This window comes from Daktulosphaira vitifoliae, unplaced genomic scaffold, assembly GCF_025091365.1.
Source record: "Daktulosphaira vitifoliae isolate Bord-2020 unplaced genomic scaffold, ASM2509136v1 Scaffold_2, whole genome shotgun sequence".
NCBI classification, from domain to species: Eukaryota; Metazoa; Arthropoda; class Insecta; order Hemiptera; family Phylloxeridae; genus Daktulosphaira; species Daktulosphaira vitifoliae.
This window is the reverse complement of record NW_026099573.1, coordinates 26055941-26067066: the sequence shown is the minus strand read 5'-3', so window position 1 is coordinate 26067066 and position 11126 is coordinate 26055941.

Below are 11126 nucleotides of genomic sequence, written 5' to 3'. Positions count from 1 at the left end.
TTGATATAGTTTACCACGCTAATACTTGCTGATTGATAATTCTGATTGTTGGAACATGTGTATATACACCTTTTTATGATAGAAAATAAAATAAGACGTCACACTCCCGTTTTTTTTTAACACGAGTAAGGAGAATGAATTTAACTTATTCAATAATGGCGACAAAGAATCCTTGAATAAAGTAGAAAGGCGTCAATATTTTAGATACAATTATATACCGATTTTAAAATATAAATTATTTAAAAAAAGTTACACATATTAAAATAAAAATTAAAAAATGTACTGTACGTATTTATCAATAGTATTAAAAAAGATTACGGAATTATATCCGCGCAATTGTCATCTTTTGTTTTTGCTTAAAGAATTTTTTGCTAAAACCAATTTACGATATTTTATACAAAGAACGATGTTTTTTATTTGTAACAAATAAACTTGTTCAAACCAGATTCAATTTTTTATTTGTCATTTGTTCAACACTCACTATAACATTTATCATTTATTTTTCATAATCTATACGTGTCTTATGGTAGTATAATGTGTAGATACTTATACACTGTCAAACAATTCAATACTAAATAAAAACTATGTTCTCCGGTGATGATAGTGGGAGCGGAAGAGTTAATTCATATTACTTTAAAAAAAATACTTCAACCATTAATTTTTAATCTTTAATTTCATAGTGATATAAAGGACGCAAGCATTTTAGAATATTAGTAAAAATTAAAAAGAGAAAAAATATTTATTAAGATTAATAATTGTTAAATAAATATTAAAATTTAATTTATATTAAATATTATGGATCAATATTGAATATTTCTTTTTATTTTATAGAAATATACAATTTGTACAATGAGCACAATAAGTATATATGAAAAGAGTAAAATAATTTACATGAATACATTTTGATGGAAGAAACCACTCATTAGTGACACTTCCCGTGATTTTTTTTGATTTTTTATTTTATATTACCAATGACTTAATTATATTAGTTTTAGTTTTAGTTTTTATCGAGATGGACATAATGTCCATGCACTCAGACCTGTTGGTCCATTGTGCGCACCTCATACTTATCATTGTATAAAGGTGGACCATCAAGTTACCCCTATGGATGACCAAAGATTCCTGTATTTTCGGCGAAATTAAGTACCTCTCTGGGTCTTAGGTTTTTTATATCTTCTTTTTCAGGAAAAGGTTTACTCAAAAAAATTGATCTTAGTGTGGACAAGACTTCCAATTCGCTCATAATGTGAAATGAGTCTTCCTCTTCTACTCCACACTTCATGCACAATGGTGATTTCGATACCCCCATTGAGTAAAAATGTTTAAGCAAGTGACCATGTCTTGTCAAAGTGCTTATTTGATGTCTAGTAATGCTATTAAGATCATCCAGCAGTAGACCGGGGTTCTTAATAAACATTTTAGATTATCTAGGTACTACCAAGTACTTCCAGATTTTCCTGTGTTGTTCTCTGCTCCAATTCTCGGGTAGTGCTTTGAGCGATTGCTCAGTAAGTCCTACCACTGGTTTTGGTCCAACATTGGTGTTCTCTGCTACTTTCCAGGCTAGAAAGTCAGCATTTTCATTTCCAGTGACACCTTTATGTCCTGGTATCCACCAGTATATAAATATTAATTGATATTACTAGAAAGAAGATCACGGCACCACTTACGTTTTAAACGTGTGGGTGGGTCTTCATGTATGGACAAGGTTGAGAGATTTTTTATTAGAGGATTAGAGTGGGAGAGTAATTTAATGTGAAATATTTTATAGTAGGAGATGGCTTCTTCATATACTGATTTAAGTTAAGGTCGTTATGGAGTGTATAATTAGAGATATAAGGAGGTGCATAAATATTAAATATTAAATGTTTTAAAAACCGAAGATTAAATATTTTCACAATCAACTTTATTGCAAAATATTACTCACGAGGAGTTTTATTTCATGTTTGTTAATTTTTTTTTATCTTTAAAATGTGTGCGTCATGAGCAAATATTGTCAATAACTATATTAAAAAAAAAGATTTAAAATAGTTAATTTTTCGGTATACACAAAAAATATTTGACATAAGCTATATATCAATATTTTATTAATTTTAAATGCATGAAAACATAACAATAAATTTTATGACTTAAAAGAAATTACGTAGGTAGTTTTAAAAAAACTTATTTTGCTTACTTACGAATAAAAGTAGTATTTTTTGCATTACTTATCTTAAATATTTTCGAATCTTCGCAAGACTATATATAATTAATCATTAAATTTTAAAACATTTAATACTTTAGTTTCTTTTACGTACCTTTTTTGAAAAAAAGAGAAATGAATATTAGAGTATGCTTTGTTGGAATTTTTTTTCTCATAATCGATTTCTCTTATTCGATCTCTAAAGATGACCTTAAAACTTTAATGAAAAAACCATCATGGAATTCCTTAAAAAAAGAATTTATTCTTAATAAAAATAATGAAATAATACCATTGGAAAATTTAATGCTTGCAGCTATTGAGCCTGATTATCGAGATGAGTTTGTTGTCGTAGCATATACCCCGGAAGCAGATACCGTGTACAATTTTTTCTATTTTAATTCTATTAAAAATCGTTTGTACAGGTATGCACACTTATTGGCTAACTATGGACAAACAGCAATAATTCTTGATACTCGGCAAGAAAAAAGAAAAGAAATTTTAAATCATTTAACATCATCGCTCCTGATAATTATCAACGCTGTTCGACATTATGGTAAAGATTTCGAAAAGGATGCAAATTTTTTTGAAACATTTTTAAACAAATTGCTAGAACATAATAGTAATGATTTAGTCTCATTATTTAGCTCTATACAAAAATTTTGTTGTGAAAACATATTTCCAATAGCTGTTGATTTACAAACTATTAAACCTGATGATATACTAAATGAACGTTATGTGTACTGTTCATTAGTATCACCTCATTGTGATGTACTTTATTTGTATTCAACACATCCATTGAAAAATGATATTAATGAATTAATTAAGGTTCTAAAAGATATTCAAACTTTGTTGAAAACTGAATACGTGATACCAAAAATAACTCCATTTCTTTAAATAGTATGTTTTATGTAACATAGATTGATTTATAAAATATTTTCTATTTATTATTATTATAGAATTCAATGTATGAAAGAAATTTTGCTTTTTCAAATACTATTTTATAAGAAGTGTTTAGTTTATTAATATTTTTACGACCAAGTTAATATAAATACTTATTAAATAATAATTTTTTGTGAATCTTTTTAATAGGTATCTTTTCGATATCTCTAATAGATTGAATTAATTCTTTATACAGAGAGTGCTGAATAGTGTCCCATATTTATAATAAAGATAATATATTATAAGACCGATATGATGAGATTGGTTTATCTCGTTAGATATCATTATTAATAAAGTTTTTAATCGACACTATGGTCGACTAATACTATGACTTCTAACCATTACTGATCAATGTAGTGAAATTTTTTGCGCACGAAAAGTTAAGGATTTAAAATACAAGTTTTTTAAGTTTCAACAGAATAGAGCTACAGCATATATAGCCTATCCTTCCCGTACTATATTGCAAGAAAGGTTTAATGATCGTATGATTTCTTGGGAGAATTCGTTGTACCTCACTCCTCAAATATCAGCTCCTGTAATATTATTATGGGGATTTCTCAATGCCAATGTTTGTAAACATCGTCCTTGACCCTATTAAAAACTTAAAGATGTTATTCGTAAATAAATCGCCGGAATCCCACTGGATATATTGACGAGGGTGACTGGAAATTTTCAATAATTATTGCATATGAGTCGCGTGTAAAGGTTATCATTTGGATAATATAACTTTTGAAAAACAATCTTAATAAACTTTAGAAAATATGCTTTATAAGCATTAAAAAAAATTCTTATCAAAGTCTGTTTTTTTAAATTCATTTTGGAAACGTGGGAGTTCATTGTGTATGTTTTGGATTCCATTCAGAATTTAGTTCGATTTCGTTATCAAATCTCATCCTGTAATTTTAAGTATTCGACATGTTTGCTACTCCCTTTAACAAGATGCTGCCACATGTTGTCGTCGGTATATTTTTGTGTTTATTATAAATCTGTCATTTGTGTTAAAACTTTATTTAAGAATACATCAACTTCACATTTAAAATGCTATTTAATTACATTATTAAACCACACAAAGAGTAACACTTTTTTTAATTTTTTTATCTACTTGTCTTTATTGTTTTAAACTCTTGAACTGTACAACTCCGATAGAACCTCGATGCTAAACAATAACCAAATCCCCAAACATTCCAAGCTTTTCTTAACCTCTCATATCTTTATCTTTATCTTTTTGATTATTACATAGGATTTAAAAATTTAGAAAAAATTAGAAGTGTGATTGTGTGCAATGATTCTCTATTTTTACCATAATGCATAAATAATAATTCTTGTATGATGCACACCAGACTTGCCAAAACTAAAAACTATATTAAATTAAAAAGTAATAATACAAATATGCTTATTTGTATAACAATATATGTAAATAAAATATAATAATGTAATATAAACTTTTTATTTAATGATAAAAACAATAAAATAATAGGTTCCCTTTTAACTATTGAAAGCTACTGTTAAAATGTACCTTTAGAAATAATATTTTCTTACAATAAACTCGAAATATTTTATGGTTCATAATAATAAATTGAGTTAATATTATTTTAATCTGTTAATTTACATTAAAAAAAATATTATTGCATAACATTATAATATTTTTTTCTTTTATTAAGGCTTCGACATCTGTGGTCATTAGCCATAGTTACATTTATATGTATATTTAGTTTATAATATTTTTACAATTGGTTTATAATAATAAAAAAAATCTATGCAATATTACATATTAAATTAAAGAGTACAGGTTTAGATAACATTATAACTGGTACGTAAGAATAATGAAATAAATGCATTATTCAAATTACCAAGTCTTTAGAATAACATGAACACAGTGCAGTCACTAGGCTGCATTCATTAGAAATATTTAATTTTTCTAAAGTCTTGTGTAGATCATTATTATTTTACACACAAAACTAGCATGACAATTATCACTGACAAATAACAATAATATAAATATCAAGTTTCCCTAAAGTAAATTAAATTTATCATATTATTATTTATAATTAAAAAACTTTCACATATTATGTGGTGATTTAAATGTAAAATATTTCAAAATAAACATTTTATTTTGAAATATATCAAACTAATATTGAAATACTTTGTAAAAATGTGAAAAAATTGTTATGTTATATATAACATAATAATATTTGAAGCAGCCATTAAATTAGCTCCTTCAAATTCCGTTAATATAAAAGTTAAAATACAAGTTAGGCATGTTGACACTCCTCTTAAACTTTATTTGAATCTCTTAAAGAAAGAATTAATCATAATAACTTGAAATTTAGTAGAAATACTAAATATTTAAAAATAATTTGTGATAAACTAGTTAATTAGTATTAACTAATTTAAGAATTATTTATTTATTTATTCACACTCGAGTACCTCGCTAGACAGCAACAATACTCTGTCGTTCTTGCAAAATAGGTATAAGAAAAATTTAAAACAAACATATGTATTTATTTTAATTATTTTCTAAAAAATTGTCATTGTTTCGTTAATATATTTAACATAATTTCATAAAATGTTCTCAAACATTATTAAATTTTTTTTTAATTTAAAATCATCTTAACCAGAGCGCTCTCGTTTATACTTATATTTCCAATGGATAAATTTGAGGTCATCCATGTCTATATAAAATTATATGAGAAATTAGTATATTTCTAATAGTTAGTAATGAATGGTTTAATTTCAATTTTCATTACTAATTAGATATTTTAACCAAGAAGTTTCTTATTATTTAATAACTAGAGTAATAAATTGGTATAAGTTTTTAGAATTAGAGTTAATTTAATAGAGTTGTTTTTAAAACCTGCTTGAGGTCAACTGTAAGTCGAGTAGAGCTCTAAAAAAAATAACATAATAAGTTTCCTATATTAATTATTTCACTACTAAAATTCTATACAAATTTTACCTAAGATATTATTTTCAATAAAAAAGTCTAAAATTAATACGCCCCTAAATAGGGTGGGTACTTGGATTCCAAACAACGTGCAATATGTGTAACATTGAAGCATTTTATGTAAATATATAAATAAATTTAATGTTTTTTTATGACAGTAAACAATATAGTAGCTGGCAGTACAAACATTTGAGTTTAAATTTAAAATTTTAGTGATTTATTTATTCTAAAAAATATTTCAATTACTTTTTTTAAATCGAAAAATTAAATCGCTATTGTGTTTTAATTAGAATAAACGAATATAAATTATTTTTTACTATATTTTTATTTAAATACTACTTATATATTATAATATTAATAATGATAAACTATGTACTCCTATAATATTTTAAGTATTGGCTAACATAAATTTAAGTTTTTTATATTTAATTTAATTTTCAAATAATTTATATTATGAACTTGTTAGATAAGTATTCAGTAATAAATTTTGTAAGTACAAACATTGAAACACTTGACAAAAAACTCTGAAATTTATTAGTTAACTATTAATACTTTTATGTACAATTTTTTAATCGTTCTTCTAATTTGAAAAAAGACTATAAATTAAAAATGTAAACACATCATACTTACCTAGAAAACATTTCATAGGTTAATTCATTATTACACTCGACTATTGAAATTTTCATTAATTTGTAATTTTATTACAATTTTATAAAAAAATGTCAATCTTCTTTAGTTTTTCAATAATAACTTTAGTAGTAATGCATGGTTGTTTTTGCAATTCCACCAAAAATGTAATCAATGATTTAAAAAGTTCAATCTATTGGGAATCTTTTTTAAAACACACTATAATCAATAAAGATGGTAAAGAAGTTGTACTACAAGATTGGATTAATGAAAAAGAAAAATCAAACAATAATGATAGCTTGGAGTTCGACTATAATTTATCCGTTAAGAGACTGATATCTAGGTACGTTTGTTTACTCTCTACCTACGCATATACAATTATGGGCACAGAATGCAAAAGAAATAGTGAAGTTTTGAATGAGTTAAATAGAGGACTCGATGCGTTAATTAATGCAGCTAAAGGTAACCTAATAACAGATATAATGGATGATTTAGAAGACATAAAATATACATTGTCTGAAGCCGAAAAGAATACTTTATGCGATCTGCTAAAAACGACGAAAAACAAATACATGAAAAATATTTATAAATTTCCAATTGAAGATGAAAAAACAGTATATAATGTACTATTGGAAAAAAACTTTGATATCTGTTCTGTTTTCGAAAAAGACGCTGGTAATTCTAGTCAAAACCTGTTGAATATTATGAAAAAAATTGTAGATATTTTGAAGAACTTGTTTTAATGTAACTTTTCCAAATCTTATTAAATGTAAAAACAGAAAATTAAATGTACAATGCATATAAATATTGTATAAAATATAAACAAATTAAAAATCATACAAAATATTCGTTATTTAATTAATTGTGTAGTAAATTTTTCTAAATATTTTTTATTTTAAGCAGAGCCTTATTTAAGTGAATTAATTAAATTAAAAATAAATGATATATGAAATTGAATAAGAATAAAAACATTGTATGAAAAACAGAAGGTATTTAATATTGTTAGTATTTTCCTTTATTTTCCCTTTTTTTCTTAAACACATATTCTTTGTAACAAGAAAAACTTTATAATCTTATAATAAAAAAGTTTTGCAACAATGATTACATAAATTCATTTTTTCAAAATAATCTGCAATTGATATAATATTAGTTTTATGAGTAATAAAATTGTAAGTGTAGAAACACTATAAAATATATTTTTATGATAACAATTAAAAAGAGAAAAAATATTATTTAGCACGTATCATAATCGTTTATACTACTCGGTAATATTATTTTAAAACGTTTTATCCGTTATTACTTCTATAGTAATAGAATATTGATTTTGTATGTAATAATTAGTTAATTTGAGCAGAAAAAGTCAAATGAACAAAATTAGTTTTAAGAAACGAGAGATGATATGAACAACTTTTTTTAATGAATATATTAGATACAAAGATGGTCAAATTAATTGAAATAATTAACTCAAGTTAAATATTAACAATGTAAATAAATTAACTGTTATCAAATAATAAACTTAATTAGCTAAGTGAAAAGACAAGTTGAATTTTTTTTAACTTAACTAAATAAAAAAACCCAGCACAGGGGTGTCGCGGCACAGTGGTGGCGTGGCATAGTTAGATCAAGTATAACGATATCTGACAGTGATTAAAATCACTATAAAAAAAAACGCTTCGATGCAAATCTTTAGATAGTGTTTAATTTTAAAAAATTGGTGGATTATTCCAAAAGCTACATGATCTGCTAGTTCATTATTAATATCCTAATTAAGATAAAGTATGTCGAATGAAAAAGGGATTATTAAAAAATATTATTTCTTATAAAAAAATAATGTTGATCCATACACTTTTCAATATGTCATAGCATTATAAAGTTAAAAATGTAAAAAATAAAATCGAGAATTTTCACACAATAATAGCATTCGGTAGCCATTTTCACCGTGAAGATAAAATAAAGTCCGAAATTTTTTTTTCGCATAATAAAGTAAATTACATTAGCTTTAATTTAAGATATATATAAAAGTGTCAGACTTTCCGGAACACTTTCAAAATTTAAGTTGAAAAAGTCAATTTTTTGTGAAAAAGTTGTCATTTTGAATCCCCCCCTGTAGGCAGGTCAAAAGTCAGATTTATAAAAAAAATATACCAAATGATAGGTAAAGACATCATGCATCTACAAAAAAAAGAATTATATTGATCCATACATCTTTCGAGAAGTTATAGCATTATAAAGTTAAAAATATAAAAAAGAATTTGTTTACAGAAATCGTATTTTTTTTATTAACTTTGATGTCTGTTTTCACCATGAAGATAGAATTAAATCCGAAATTTTTTTTTTCCATAAAAAAGTATATTACATTAGCTTTAATTTAAGATATATATAAAAGTGTCAGACTTTCCCGAAACACTTTCAAAAGTTAAGTGAAAGTTCTACTTTCTATATGCATTTTTTAGATTTGAACCCCCCTCGTATATAGGAAAATGGTTCAATTTATAAAAACAGTATGTCGAATGAAAGATTTATATAAATACCACTTTTCTTGAAAAAATTGTATTGATTCATACATTTTTCAAAAAGTTATAGCATAATAAAGTTAAAAATGTAAAATGCAAAATCGAGAATTTTCACACAAAAATAGCATTTGATAGCCATTATATTACATTAGCTTTAATTTAAGATATATATAAAAGTGTCAGACTTTCTGGAACATTTTCAAAAGTCAAGTTGAAAAAGTTGTCATTTTAAATCCCCCCCCTGGGCAGGTAAAGGGTCAGATTTATAAAAAAAAATATACCAAATGAAAGGTAATGATATCATGCATCTATATAAAAAAATTATATTGATTCGGTCAATTTTAAAAAAGTTATGGCAGTTTTAAATACAAAAAATTGAACAAATTTCTAAAATTAGCAATTTTTAAATTTGAAATTTGTTTGGAGATTTCCTCCATTTACGAGGAACGAGGGAAATTTTTTCAATTTTTGAGCGTAATATCTTCAACTAGATACGATTTGTGAATTTTTGACATATCGTTGAAAAAAAATCGATTCTGTGAGAACTGAGAAAAAGTGGTATCAGACAAAAAAAAAAAACACATCATAGTAAAATTAATACCTTCTCAGCTTCGCATCGAAGCTAAAAGTTTATTTCATCTGAAATTGTTCAAGTGAGAGCTGAAAAAAATGAATGACAGACACAAAAATCATATAGTAAAATATTTTAATATGAATAAAAGATTCATTCTCACATAAGGTGACTGTAATGATAAGGTCCTCAATATTCATTGAATATTATTGTTAATTTTTAATTTTTTCCACCTCAAAAAAGAATTAAGAAAAAAATTTAAAAAAGCATTTCGTCTGGCGGGGTTCGAACTTCGTACTCCGAGCGTATAAAATTGTATAATATATGACGCAGTCATCGTGCACTAAAATCCATAAAAAGAACTATTTAAGCTGATTCAAAAATTCAAAATCGTTTTTCTTAATTTTGAGGAGGTAATATAATCAAATTAAGTTAAATTTAATGTTTAATATAAATTAGATTCATGAAACTTTTATAAAAATTGGTGGACTCTCTATTATGGCAAACCCTTGTAAGGTATTTTAAAATAAATAAAAAATAAAAATTTTAACACAAAAATAGAATATTTTTTTTTTTAACTTTGGCAATCATTTGCACATAGAAGACAGGTCATCAGGACAATTATTTTTTCAATTTATAGTGGGTAACATAAGCTTTAATTTAAAATGTGTTTAAAGGACACAGTATTTCCGGAACATTTTCAAAACTTAAGTTGAAAAATTTCTATTTTTATACGTATATTTAAAGTTTTTCATTTCCCCTGTATAAGGGAAAATTGTCCAATTTTAAAAAAAAGCGATGTCAGATGAAAGGGGTATATATAAAGTATTTAGAAAAAAAAATTGTGTTGATACATACATTATTCAAAAAGTTATAGCAATTTTAAAGTTGAAAATATAAAATCGAGAATCAAAAATGTTAACACAAAAAGTAGCATGTTTTAACTACGACATCTCTATTTACACGTAGAAGATAAGATAAAAAAGTAGGTATAAGAAGAAAATAGATGAGGGAAAAAATAAGGGTACACACATCTATAATTAAAAACCCAGCACAGGGGGGTCGCGGCACAGTTGTGACGTGGTATAGTTGGATCTAGTATAATGATATATGACAGTGATTAAAATCACTATCAAAAATAAACGCTTCGATGCAAATCTTTAGATAGTGTTTAATTTTAAAAAAATTGGTGTTTTATTCCAAAAGCTACTTGATTTGCTGGTTCCTTAATATCTCGATTAAGATAAAGTATGTCGAATGAAAAAGGGTTTATTAAAAAATATTATTTCTCATAAAAAAATTGTGTGGATCCATAAACTTTTCAATAAGTTATAGCATTATAAAGTTAAA